Source organism: Argopecten irradians, unplaced genomic scaffold, assembly GCF_041381155.1.
Source record: "Argopecten irradians isolate NY unplaced genomic scaffold, Ai_NY scaffold_0266, whole genome shotgun sequence".
Classification (NCBI taxonomy): domain Eukaryota; kingdom Metazoa; phylum Mollusca; class Bivalvia; order Pectinida; family Pectinidae; genus Argopecten; species Argopecten irradians.
In genome coordinates this window covers 50,304-65,347 of record NW_027187733.1, presented here as the reverse complement: position 1 = coordinate 65,347, position 15,044 = coordinate 50,304, and the positions used below count along the sequence as shown (strand labels likewise).

Genomic DNA, 15,044 nt, shown 5'->3' with positions numbered 1-15,044 from the left:
TCAAGAATTTAACAATAATTACGCGTACTAAAGCTATGTGATCCAACAATCTATCTCAAGAAACACATGTGGTGTCAGCTTTATTGTATGCGTATTACCCCTTCCCTAACTTGAATCATGACTGATTAATAGATAGATGTACTAACCTGAACGCCGTTGTGCTTAGATAGACGGATGGGACTGTAGTTAACAAACAAAGAATATCTTCCACAGCTATTTGCTAAATTTTAATTACCACATGGTCACTATTGGAATAGTAGAACACCTGTTCATCCAGCAGTTTATCTTCCCTTTTTGTACAAGTTTTAGTGTCCCCGTACATGACATTTACAAACGGCACCTGTGATTTTACTCCTGTTCAGTTTAATGTATCTGACTAGCCGTGTGTCATGGCTTTTATAGTATCAAATTAAACGACAGACTGTTGGAAATAGATTGCCAGGGGCTTTGGGGATGAGCCTAGGATACTTCAGTGCGCTGGTGTCGTCAAGGTGTCAACGGTTATTGTCTGATTGTCATTACCTATGAACCTTAGTGATATAGATTGGTCCTCGACCAATTCAGTAATTTAGATGCGGAAAAAGATTCTCTCGGACAGTTTATGTTTAGATGTTGGTGTCATCGACAAGCACTCTCGCACTCAGAGAGCTTGGACAATGAAATAAAGAACTCTGTGGATTCTAAAACCTACTAGAAAAGCGCGGCATTCGCGGTTGCTACATTATAAATGTTACATGTAAGCAATCCATCGTTTATTTTTAACTCATCCTTATGTTTATTTTTGAAAAATCATTTATTCGTCAATACGATGTCATGTATTAAGCTATTTGAAATATATATTGTTAATATGACTGTTATGTTTCATTTTGATTCTAAAAAGCTTATTTTAATTGTTCCAGATGTGCATGCATATAAATTTTTCATTTGTATATTTTAACGTGTACATGTATGTATTTCTGTGTCGCACGTCTTTCTAAACAAAAAAACGAATTAAACAAATGCGTAAATTTGAATGTGATCGTCGGAATCCTTAGCAGCATTATTATCTGCTTTAACCTATAACTTAACACGTTCTAGGAGCTAGACCATGTTCTGTAAGGAAATCAGTTTACCTTAAAGTTATCAGTTTATTATCTATGCGAACCTTTGTGCGTTCAGTGAAGCGTTACCATAAAATTTACAACTTTTGTTAGAGTTATCTCACCTTGTGAGATCTTTCCGTAAAATAGAATGACTGCCGACATGTGCGAAATACATCTTTGTGTAAATCATGTTCCTCGATTCAATATCAATTTCATAATTGAGGTAACTGTATGTTGATTGATATTGATTTTTATGGCAAATTTTTGTCTTTCTAAGTATCTGAAAATGAGCGGATGTCATAAGGTTTTTGTGTCAGTTGCTTTTGTCTCAGCTACTAGGTTAATTAATCTGATCTGAATATTGAGCGAGTTTTTAAAACTACTAGTGTCATAAGTTTTTCAGGACGTGTGTATGAGACAGAGAGTTGCTAACAGGATGCTCAATGATCTCGTAAATTTAAGATGAATGGGAATACCGTCTATACTTTATTATAATCTTTTTTTAACGAAAATAACCCCTTTATTGATTTAACCATAATGTAAATTTAATAAACAATTTTCTCATTTATAAGAGCTTTTAATATTCGGTTATCTCTCGATGTTAAAGCTCGGTCCGATTATTGATGATTACTATGAATACTATCTATCTAACGAATTTCGGTCTGACCGGAACATGACCACTATACATGCCGGAAGTACAGTATCAAAAGTGAAAAGTAGAAGTTGTCAATGTAAACAGAAGATAGTCAAATCTTATTTTATGGGTCGTGCTTATTTTTATAAATGTTGTGTAAAAATGAGTGCTTTCTTCTAATTGTTCTAATGTCTGATATTAATTTGTTGTTTTTAATATCAGTATTGTAAATAACAGATCGCTTGTTTATTTATCTATAGGCTAAATGTACTTCTCATTACCAAGTGAATAGACTTTACCTTAGCTAATGTCCCCATTCCCCAAATACAATATGTTTAACGAAAGTCTTCAGTATAGTATTATATTTTCTTTATATACCAGTAAATAATTTTGATGTACATTGTAGTTCAATTTTAATATAATTGTAACTCTTATTTGACAAATAGATATTTCTGTATTTGTATATCTAAGTCGATATCAATTGTAGTTTACCTTTGTACTGAATGATTGGTTTATCATATTCATGTACTTCACTCAGAGCTTTGGAGCAAGGAATAAAGAAACATCGGATCTAAACAGCTGTACTCATTTATATTTACAGAAAATCTTCAGAAACTATAGAAAAGAAAAAAACAACATGAAAACTTGGTGGAGATCCTAAGCGACCCCTGGTGATGCCTATCAGCAAAGCCAATTAATTACAGAGATTCCATAACGACCCGTAGTCAGTCAGCCATCCACAACAACGGACATACAAAACCATGATGAGGAAGAACAGGAATTGACACAGGAGGACCTCTATTAACAATGAAATTATAATTAACTCATCTGTAGAAAATACATCATACTTTGAGATGACGACCATTCAAATCAAAGAAATACGATGGAACAGAGTCACCACAAATATGGTTTCCAAGCATGGAAGCTTGGATGAAAGTCCAAAATTATACAGAAGAAATAAGGCAAAGATGCCCCCCTAGTGCATTGCCACTACTATTTGAAGGGCCTGCAGCACTGTGGCTGCAAAACTCAACCGCAATCAGAGCTATAGCCTCGTTAGCTGCTTTTAAAAAGTAGCTTTCTTTGACAGATTTGGTATTAAAGACAATGATATGCAACATTTTATGTCTATCAAACAAACCATAACGGAAAGTGCTTTATCCTTCATAGAAAGGGCTGAAAAGACAGGACTTGGAGCGCCACTGCCAGAGTGCTATAAGGTAAAAGCAGCTGTGAAAAGGACCTCAATTCTGACTTAAGGGCCAGAGTAATAGGTAAAGAGCCCTCAACCTTTTTGGAACTAAGGAAAGCAGTTCAGCTAGCTTCGGAGGAGTTAGAGTGCGTAACAGACTCGCCGGAGGTTAGAAGTGTCAATGTGCTCGCAGAAAAATTCGCCGAAATGACCAGAGACATGTCTGAAACAATATTTCAGCAGGTAAATCAGCTGCAACAACAAAAGCAAACAACAGCAACACACAGCAGCAGCAACAACAAGTACAACACCAGCAAACAATGGAGACAGCAAAAGCCCCATAGACATCAAACAAACCAGCCAATGCACCAACAACAAAGACGATGCCAAGGTTGTGGTAAGTCATGTACTGATCGAACAAAATGTCCTGCTTTTAATTTAACATGTTTCAAGTGTGGCAAAATAGGCCACATCAAACCTGTATGTAGAGGACAATGGGCAAATACTAACAATTCACGATAGGGATACGCGCCTATCCCTAGCAAGGATAGGCACCTAAACAGCACAAATGCTAATAGTACTTCTCATAGGGCACCAATTAGTAAACCTTCACCTACTAAAACTAAATAGTGGTAGAGCTTCAGACAGACCTTCCAAGGCTGTAGGAAACAAGTTAACTAACATTAACCTGGTCACCCCCTGTCGATAGGAACACTGTGAGTGTTGAATTATATGGTACACCTGTCAAGGCATTAGTAGATACAGGGGAGCATCCATTTCATGTGTTAGCTTTGCCTTTATTTTGAAAGAGTCAATTTTGATATGTCAACACTACAAAAATGTTCAGCAATTAGTGTATTAGTAGCCCGGCGGTGAAAATCACTGCAGTTTAGGGTCAGTGTCCTGCCTTTAATTTCTTTTGGAGGTTTATTCATCACACTAAGTATTTCATTGTTTTTGAAAAGTTTCATCAACCTATTATTTTTCGGTATGGATTTTTCTTGAGAGAAAAATCAAGCTGTTTTTAATGCATCAACTAGAACACTTCAGCTTCAAGAACCAACATCAAACACTGTGTTCTCAATAGACACAAACTTAGGTATAGCTAGAACTTCCACTAGTATCACTGTACCATCAATGTTGCATATCAAATATACAGGTAGACGTTTCGACACTCCCGGTAGGATCTAATGTGTTACTTGAACCTTTACCAGATTTACCTAAGTTAGGTATCGCAGGTGCTAAGTGTGTTTCTGTAGTACAATCTGGTAAGAAATCTGTGTTACAGGTTGGATGAACCCAACAGAGAAAGATGTAGTTATTTTCGAGAAACAAGGGCTGTAGCTTCAGTATCTATTATTGACAATGAAACAGTTACCCCCCTTAGAGTCTTCAGTAGGTAATGGTCAGAGTAAACAAAGCCACACTACTCTATCTCAATCTACTTCTGAATCAACAGGAACTCTCATTTGACCTTGAAAATTCGGATCTTTCTGAACAACAAAAAAAAAATGTTTCTCCTGACATTTTCTCAACAATAATAGATCTCTGTCTTTGCTACCAACTTATCAGAACTGGGTAAAACTAACTATGATTTTCACACGATAGAAACAGGGGAGGCTACGCCTATTCGTCAGAGATTTTATAGACAAACTCCAGAAGTAAAAGCAGAAACTGAACGTCAAATAAGAGAAATGTTAGAGAATGACATTATTTCAGAATCAACATCAATGTGGCAATCGCCAGTTGTTATGGTAAAAAAGAAAAACGGTCAGTTTACGCTTTGCTGTTGATTACAGGAAATTAAAACGCTGTAACTAAACAATTCACTGTTTCCCTCTCCCTCGCCTTGAAGATGTATTTGATGCCATAGGAGAAACTAAGGCTCAATTCTTTTCCAGCACTTGATCTAGCTTCTGGGTTTTGGCAAATCCCAATGGACCCCAAAACGGCTCATAAGTCTGCATTTGTTACACCAACTGGTGTGTACCAGTGGAAAAGAATGCCTTTCGGACTTGTGAATAGCCCAGCTAGCTTCCAATCATTGATGACAAAGGTTTTGAGAGATTTAAACTGGAAAACTTGTTTAGTCTATGTAGATGACATCTTAGTTTTCTCTCGTTCCTTTGAAGCACATATTCAACATCTTCAACAAGTCTTCGATCGTCTTAAGTCTGCTAACCTGACTTTAAAAGGTAGCAAATGTTCGTTTGCAAAACCTCGTGTTTGTTACCTCGGACACATTATATCAAAGGAAGGTGTTGAGGTAGATACCTTCAAAAACAGATGCTGCTAAGTCATTTCCAACTCCCAAAAACCCCTAAACAGGTGAGATTCATTTCTCTAGGACTCTCTGTAATTATTACAGAAAGTTTGTCAAAGGGATACAGTAAAAATAGCAGCACCCCTACATGCCCTCACTAAATTGGGTACAGAAAGTTTGAATGGACCCACTGACTGTCAGAATTGCTTTTGACTCTCTTAAAACTGCTGGCTCACATCTTCTCCAATTCTCTGGCTTATATCCGGACCACTCGGAAGCCTTTTATCCTTACTACGGATGCTTCGGGTGAGTTCTATTGGTTATGTGTTGGGACAACTTGATGATCAGAACCAGAGAAAGGGTCAATTTGCCTATGGTGTGGACGTTCATTAAACAACTGTGAGCGTTAAGTATAGTATCTCAGAAAGAGAAGGTCTTGCTATAGTTGAAGGTATAAAAGAACTACCATGTGTATCTCGCAGGTAAGAGTTTTACTATCTATACTGACCATTGTGCACTTAAATGGCTGAAGGACATCAAAACAGAATTCAACAGGTAGGTTAGCTCGTTGGTCTGTTCTTCTTCAAAGCTATGATTATGAAATAATCTACAAAACAGGTAAGAAAAATGAAGTCGCAGATGCCCTGTCAAGGAGAACCCTATGATAGTTACAGATTCGTCTCCTATTGAAGATAGTCTACCTTCTTCTGATGTCGCTACTGTTTTAGACTCAAAATCTTCTTTTCAAGTTATCTTTGAGTACTCACACAACACCCAGCTTCAACCTGAGGTTAATATCAGAAATATCTGATCCTGTTCCTTTAGACTCTGTTTCACTGTTACAATCACAGTGCCCTGATTTTTTCTGACCTTTATGAATATCTTCAGACAGGTATATTACCAGCTCGGTAAGGTCAATGCTGACAGAGTTTTTAGCTCTTTCTGATAGATATGTACTACTTGATGACATTCTGTATCATCTACATTACTCACGATCTACTCGAAAAGGACAACTTCCTGTTCGTCAACTTGCAGTACCTAGATGTCTCAGAGACGATGTCCTCAAGTCATATCATGACAGTCAAGCAGGAGGAGCACACTTAGGATTTGACCGAACTTACCATGCAGTTCAACTCAAAATATTATTGGCCAAAAATGTATCAAAACATTTTCAGACTATATTCACACACATGTGATACATGTCAAAGGATCAAAAAGCCAACAAACCTGAGAAATGCACCTTTAAACTCCCATGCCTGTCCCAGATGGTACATTTTCCAGACTGCATATGGATATCTTAGGTCCCATTACTACTTCATCTGAGGGATACAAATACATCCTTCTTATTGTTGACTCATTTAGTAAGTGGCCTGAAGCCTTCCCTCTTAAGACTCAAGATTCTAAGGAGATTGCTAGAGTACTTTATTCTGAAATTTTTAGCAGGTACGGAGCACCACATTCCATTGTGAGTGATAGAGGACAAAATTTTCTGTCTAAGATAGTTACCGCTGTCTGTGAAATATTTGAGGTAACCAGACATTTCACTAGCTCTTATCATCCCCAAACAAACTCAACATACGTGAAACGGATGAACAGCACCTTAGCTCAATGTCTCAGAGCTTATGTGGATGAAATCAACAAAACTGGACAGAATTTTTACCAGGTATTCTCATGGCATTCCGTATGAGTCCATCAACTCAATCTTCAGAAATGTCTCCTTATCAACTATTGTATGGTAAAGAGATGAATCTCCCATTTGACACTTCCCTACTCCCTAAGCAAGGTTTAAATAAAGATGCCAAGTCTCACGTAACAGCACTACTAAAACATCTTAAGTATGTAAAAGAGTTAGCAGAGAAAAATATTACAGCTGCTAAAGCCAAACAGAAGCAACAACATGACAGGAAAGCAAAAGAGCCACAATTCAAGAATGGAGATCTTGTTTTATTACATTCTAACTCGGGTACCACAAGGTCTTTCTCCAAAACTACATAATCCCTGGGATGGTCCTTTCTATATTACAGACATTGGTCCAAATCATACATATAAACTAAGGCGCTGTAGCACTCACAAAGAATTGAAATCACTCATTCATGCAAAACAGATTGAAGGTTTATGTCAATCCCACAGGTAGAGTTATACTTGATCCTCCATCCCAGCAGGTAAGAAATGATGCCAACACGCATCATAGTTCTCGGCAAACTGATGCCAACTTCTCAAAGAAATGATGCCAACACGCATCATAGTTCTCGGCAGACTGATGCCACTTCTCAAAGAAATGATGCTAACACGCATCATAGTTCTCGGCAGCCTGATGCCACGTCTCAAAGAAATGATGCCATCATGCATCATAGTTCTCGGCAGACCAAAGCCACCTCTAAACGAAAGGATGCCAACACGCATCATAGTTCTCGGCAGACTGATGCCACATCTCAAAGAAAAGGATGCCAACACGCATCATAGTTCTCGGCAGACTGATGCCACATCTCAAAGAAAGGATGCCAACAAGCATCATAGTTTCTCGGCAGACTGATGCCACATCTCAAAGAAAGGATGCCAAAGTATGTCACGGTTCTCGGCAAGGTAATGCCACCTCTCAAAGAAAATAATGCCAATTTGCATCATGTCCCACAACCACACAAACTGTTAGTGATCAAAATACAAAAGTATCAAGGACAGTAAACACCCCATCACAAAGTGATAATTCTCAGTCACAAGGATTAGGTGTTCCCTCATCTCTGACATCAAAATGTACAGTCTGATTCTCAAGACTCTCAGAACTTATCCAATTGATAAGTTGCTTCGTTATAGAATTCGAAATGGAATTAAGGAATTCCGTGTTAAATGGAAAGGTTACTCAGAAAGGACCTGGGAACCAGAAGGGAATCTTCCTGCCTCATTGGTGAGAGAATTTCATATTACAAAAACACAACATGGGAAGAAAAAACAAAGAACAAACAGTCTAACATGACATGTTTTTCACAGCAATTGATTAAACTTCAATTGAGATTTCATTATATTCTCATACCACTTTCTTTCATTCCTTTATTTTTCTTTTCCTCTTTAGTGTTATGTTACTAAGATTTTGATATTTGTTTGTCAATTTAGTGCTAAATGTCTCCTGGCCAGAGACTTCTACCGGTACACAGATCACTAACTTGAGTCTTATTTTTCTTATTCTTCTCTAGGTGTGAATAGTGTATCTCAAATGTGGGCCATTCTAGCTGTGATGTTCCTCTGCATTCCCTTAGTTGTCGCGGATTCATCACCAGTTCAAAAGGTTAAACTATGGAATTTTGTTTGAACCTACTGCTCAGTTACATCTTGGTCAAGAAATATTGGACTCACACGTTCAAAGATACCCCTTCCTTCACCATTGTATCTACCAGGAATTCGTACATGTCAAAGACAGACGTGTAAAATGGCAAATCAAGTGGTCGATTCGCTTAACAAGTTGCGTACTCAGTGTATGTCTAATGTCAACTCTACTGTGAAGGAAATTCATCGTCTTATTCCACATTCTTACTTCCCAAATACCCTTAGTTCTGGTAGATCCAAACGTGGTTTACTAGACTTCATTGGACAAATTTCCAAGTCGTTGTTTGGAACTGCAACATCAGATGATGTTGAGGACCTAAAGCGTCACATGCAAGTGTTGAACAATAACAATGTCAAGTTAGCTAAAGCTATGGCTTCTCAAAGTCACCAGTTAACGTCTTTCATATCTGTAGTCAATGAACGTCTTGATAATATTGTTGAAGCTGTTAAAAGCAATCATGATCAAACTGTCACATTATCAGAACAATTTACTGCTTCATTAGATGGCATTGAGCATGAATTGGTATTATTAGATAATCTTATGCTCACTCAGATTAATGCTACATCAACATTGGATGGATAAGCATTTAGAACATGCTAAGTTAGCTATTCATGATCTAGCAAAAAGGTAAATTATCTCCCTTTCTGCTATCTTCTAAGATTATGAAATCAACCTTGAAACAAGTTCAAAACATCATGTCTTCTAAGTACAAAGGATTTAGCATTATACATAATGAACCATTGTATTACTATCATTACGCCAATTTTGTGTATGCTAGACATAATTCTATGTTATATTTACTTATGAAAATTCCTATTTCATTCATTTATACATCCATTGCTTGTATACAAAGTGTATTCCGCACCAGTACCTGTTAATTCAACATCTTCTCTCATGGAACACAATTGTTGGACACTCCTGATTATTTTGTACATACAAGTGACAATCAACATTTTTCTACTTTGTCTCACCAACAATTACAAGATTGTATAGGAACAAACATTTTATACTGTAAGTTTCATTTAGCTCTCTCGTCAATAGCAACATCTTCCTGTATATCAGCTATCTTTTATAATCATAAGGAGTCTGTAAAAGCTAGATGTGATTTTAGATTTTTACCTAATGTATTGTCACCAACCATTACAGAGTTAGCACCTTCTACTCTACTCATGTATCATATACCAATGTTAGCATTAGACTGTCCAAATGGTCAGAAGATAATCAAAGGTTGCTCATTTTGTGTAGTCAGAATACCCTGTTTATGTACTGTAACAGCAGGAAATCTTTTTGTGTACCTCCTCGTCTAGGTAAATGTAAGAATGATACAAATGACATTTCAGTCATTCATCCAGTCAGTCAACCTTGCTCTTCTTCAAGAATTTTTCCCTAGCTCACAACACAGTTCTATTTTTGGTGATACCGCCTACCCAGATTTTGTTCATGTTAAAATACCAAATTTGAACATCTATAATCACTCATTTTCTGAAAAGTTTAGCTACAAGATCAGAAATATCATTTAAGTTTAAAAGAAGATTGTTGAGACAAACTAAGAGAGGTGAAACTGTATTCAAATCCTTAGCTGAATCTATGTTAGAAGGACAAATTCCATTTACTTCAGGAACATGGCCAGACACTAGTGGTGTAATCGCACTAGTAGGAACAGCAACTTCTCTTCAGGCATAGCAATTATCTTAATTTTCTTTTTGTACTCAAAATTAAGGAAAGTATCTGCTATGATGTTACTCGTTCAGAAAGCTCACACAGTTCAGGCATTTACTGTCTCACCTCATGTACCCAGCTTTCATTTTCAAGGTGTTCCTAAACCCAACCACATCTTACACCCCTTACTGAAAATGTGTATAATACCCTAATGACACCATGGCCTTATGTAACACTGTCACTTTTTGATTTTTTTTGGGGGGGGGGGGGGGGGGACCACAGTATTTATACTAACTTCAATTTACTGCATACGTCGAAAGTTTCACAACAATCATTAAAAAACTGCTGTTCTTTCTTGAACTAACACTGGCACTTACATGTGAACTGGTTCGCATTGCCTCTTTACCCTCTATGTCCTGACAACTGGACTATTTCTCCTCCAATTGATATTAATAATATTCAAGTGTTTGGTAGGATCTTTCCTGTGTTAAGTGTAGACTGGTCCTGTGTTCTCTAATCTATTATATTCTTTTTACAATAATTTTTGATATTAATTTAGAAATGCAAGCACAGGATTTATACCTGAAATTCAATACGGGCTGCGACGGAGTCTAAACAAGGTCTGACGTTTTAGTCTTTGTGACACCTACAGAATAGTAGCGTAGTTTAGGTGTGGATGGAAACACACGCATGTATTAGGATCAAATGCATTATTGAGGCAGCTGATATCGGTTATGCCCGATCGCATATACTTTACACAGACGCTATGTCAAGGTCCATCCCAAGCTGCTAATTAGGGCCACTATTTCCATGTAGTCCACTTCTTTCGTCTTAAATTATCAAGCTTTGAATGGTAAAAGAGAGTGTACTAAACAAACAGGCAAAAAAGGGGCATGAGGCGTCAGTGTAAAAAGGGCAACGGGAGCGGTCCTCAGGGGACAAATTTGTATGATCAAGACATGACATGCTAAGCAATTTTCTTGTATATTATGTATATTATTATTTTTTTGGTGTTTATTGTTATTCAACAATTACTGTTGATTGATTTTATTGTTTGTGCAATTTTTCTTGTACTCATGCAATGAATTCAAGCCTAATTCAGGCAAAAGAAGTTTTTCATATTGACTATGATAGAGCTGATGTTCGCTCTTATCAAATTTTTACCTTTATTTCTGCCAATTTTGTGTTCAGATCTCAGGAAAAGGTCATAATCTGTATGTGTGTTATTTTTTTTTTTTGTGTATATAGAAATCAAATAGTGTTGATATGATTTCAAATATGGATACATGTACTTGGTTAGATGCTTGTACAACTTAATACAAAATTAGCGTTTTGTCAAATTATCTTCAATTTATTTTTCACTAATTGTACAAATAATGTTATTTCTCATCTTAATCATGATTATCTCCCTTGTATTTCAATTTCTTGTTTTAGCAATTTTACATGATTCTCATTTTTTGTGAAATTGTTTGTGTATATATTATTCCAATTTCATCATTTTTTTTATCTTGCTTCTAGCCAGATAAATTTACTTACCAAATACTATCATTTTTATCTTTGAGGACAAAGATTTTTGTGACCAATAGGGATATTTTCATAGTGAAAATCTGTGATTTTTGTAAAAAGTTTTATTTTAGACTTTTCTTTATAATTCTCTGTTTTTGTAAATAAAAGTTCATATTTAGTAAGAAAAAGGAATTAGAAATCAAAATGCATTGAAGAAATTATTTCAAGAATTTAAAATAATTATGTATAAAGTATGTGATACAATCTTTCTCAAGAAACATGTGTGTCAGCTTTATTTGTATGTAATTCCTTTCCTTTGATCATTGTAATAATATCCTACCCACGCCGTGTGTTATTAGTGTTGGCTAGTTAACAAACAAAGAATATCTACATAGCTAATTGCAATTTTAATTACTCTATGGTCACTTGAAGTAAACACCTGTTCCTCCAGATTTATCTTCCCTTTGTACAAGTTATGTCACCATCATGACATTTACAAGGCACCTGTGATTTTACCTGGTCAGTTAATTATCTGACAGCCGTGTCAGGCATTAAGTATCAATTAGCGACAGTGTGATTAGATGCCAGTGCGCTGTGTCGCAGTAAACGGTATTGTCTGATTGTCTTACCTTGATCTTAGATCTGATTGGCTGACCAATCAGAATACGGAAAAAGTTCTTCGGACAGTCTGTTTTAGATTTGGTTCATCGTCCAGCTCTTCACTCAGAGCTTGGACAAGGAATAAAGAACATCGGATCTAAACAGCTGTCTCATTTATATTTACAGGTAAGCAATCCTTTATTTTTACTATCTTTGTTATTTTTAAAAATCATTTATTCGTCATCAGTCATATTAGCTATTTGACATTATATTGTTAAATGATTTATGTTTCATTTTGATTTAAAAGTTATTTAATTTTTCAATGCTGTATATAAATTTTTCATTTGTATATTTTACGTACATGTATGTATTCTGTGTCGCAGTCTTTCTAACAAAAGAAACGAATTAACAAATGCGTAAATTTGAATGTTCGGAATCTAAGCAGCATTATTATCTGTTTTAACCTATAACTTAACTCTAGGGTAGACCATGTTCTGTAAGAAATCAGTTTACCTTAAAGTTATCAGTATTATCTATGCGAACCTTTGTGGTTCAGTGAAGCGTTACCTTAAATTACAACTTTTGTTAGAGTTATCTCCCTTGTGAGATCTTCCGTAAATAAAATGACTGCCGACATGTGCGAAATACATCTTTGTGTAAATCATGTTCCTCGATTCAATATCAATTTCATCATTGAGGTAACTGTATGTAATATTGATTTATGATTTTTGTCTTTTTAATCTGAAATGTATACTTTTCTCTACTAGTTTAATCTGATCTGAATGAGCGAGTTTTAAACTACAAGTGTCATAAGTTTTTGTGTCAGTTGCTAACGTCAATGATCAGTAAATTTAAGATGTAAATATTTTTATTATAATCTTTGAATAACCATTGATCCATAATGTACATTTTCATTATAAGAGCTTAATATTCGATCTCGGATTTAAGCTCGGTGATTATTGATGATTACTATCTATCTAACGAATTTCGGTCTGACCGGAAATGACCACTACATGCCGGAAGTACAGTATCAAAAGTGAAAGTAGAAGTTGTCAATGTAAACAGAAGATAGTCAAATCTTATTCATGGGTCGTGCTTATTTTTATAAATGTTGTGTAAATGAGTTTTCTTCTAATTGTTCTAATGTCTGATATTAATGTGTTGTTTTTAATATCAGTATTGTAAATAATAGATCGCTTGTTCATTTATCTATAGGCTAAATGTACTTCTCATAGCCAAGTGAATAGGACTTTACCTTTGCTAATCCCCATTCCCCAAATACAATATGTTTAACGAAAGTCTTCAGTATAGTATATATTTTCTTTATATATACAGTAAATTATTTTGATGTACAATTGTAGTTCAATTTAATATAATTGTAACTCTTATTTGACAAATAGATATTTCTGTATTGTATATCTAAGTCGATATCAATTGTAGTTTACCTTTGTACTGAATGATTGTTTATCATATTCATGTACTTCACTCAGAGCTTGGACAAGGAATAAAGAACATCGGATCTAAACAGCTGTCTCATTTATATTTACAGAAAATCTTCAGAAACTATAGAAAAAGAAAAAAAACAACATGAAATTATCATCCGGGTATCTCAATTTCGTTACACTCCTTATTTTCGGTCTATCTTCCCGTTAAATTTGTAACAAGGTATCTTATTGGCTAAATTTTGTCCCATTGTGTAATCGCTATATAAACCCGCTGTAGTCCGTGTAAACGTGCTTTTAGCACGGATCCTGGCTTGGTAAGGGGGTGTCTCACTCTCTGACTCTCACCTTCTCTACGTATCTTGTTCTCTTTATAGTGTTGTCCTGAGGGGTTTTGTGGGATTTTGTTGTCCCTTTTTAAAAGTAGGCTAGTTAGTTTGTGTAAGTATAGTATGTTCCGTTAAGTTCGAAGACCAGCGGTAAGGTCCCCCCCTTCTGATTTCCCATGTGTATACTTTGTTGTTTGTTAACTTTACCACTTGTTTTGTTGATGGTGTTGATATTTAAGCATTCTGGCGGGGAGCAATAAAATACCCTGATAACCACAATCCTGTGTTTGTTTACCCTCCCTGACCACACTAATATATACTACCGTAAAAACCCCGGGTTGAACGACATTGAACCTGGGTGCAAAACGTACACATAGATAGTGACAACTAGTATTCATAAGGGATGGTCGAAGACGAACGTGACTATACTCCTGTTACACTAGAAAGAGGAAAATAGAAAAAAATCGCATGCAAAATGAGAGGTCAATTGCATTTAAATTAGTGGGGTCATCCGGACCGTAGCAATACTGCAAAAGCAAGCTTTTTCAGTAAAAATATCAATTTCAAACACTTAGTTACATAAAATATACTGTACATTTCTTCTCTTTAAAAGATTTATATACACGTATAAAGGTATTAAAAAAAGACATATTGCCGCCTATTTCACCCACGTGTTTCCGTTAATAAAAAAAAAAATAATGCGAAAATGTCATTTTTGTTCCAGCTCCATCCATACTAGCCATACGTTTGAAGTCCTTCTAAAATGGTTCGAAGAACTGCCGAGACCTTTTGGTTGACAATAAAGGTTACACATACAACATTAAGGAAAAGAATAGCAAAACATGTAATACGTATATATATTAATATTTTACAAATACGGTTTCTATTCACAGCGAATAAATTACTGACATTGAAAATTAAATTACCGCACTCAAAAACTACTTTAATGGAATAAATTAACGAACATTTGTGTATGTTTTATTTTAAGAAGAGTGGTGCCTAAAGGAGAGATTGGCAG

The 15,044-nt window shown here is 35.7% G+C and overlaps 1 pseudogene; it reads left to right on the top strand.

Annotated features, from left to right (window-relative positions):
• The first annotated feature begins 7,920 nt into the window (after nucleotides 1-7,920).
• On the top strand, nucleotides 7,921-10,173 carry LOC138312266 (uncharacterized; annotated as a pseudogene).
• The last annotated feature ends 4,871 nt before the right edge of the window (nucleotides 10,174-15,044 follow it).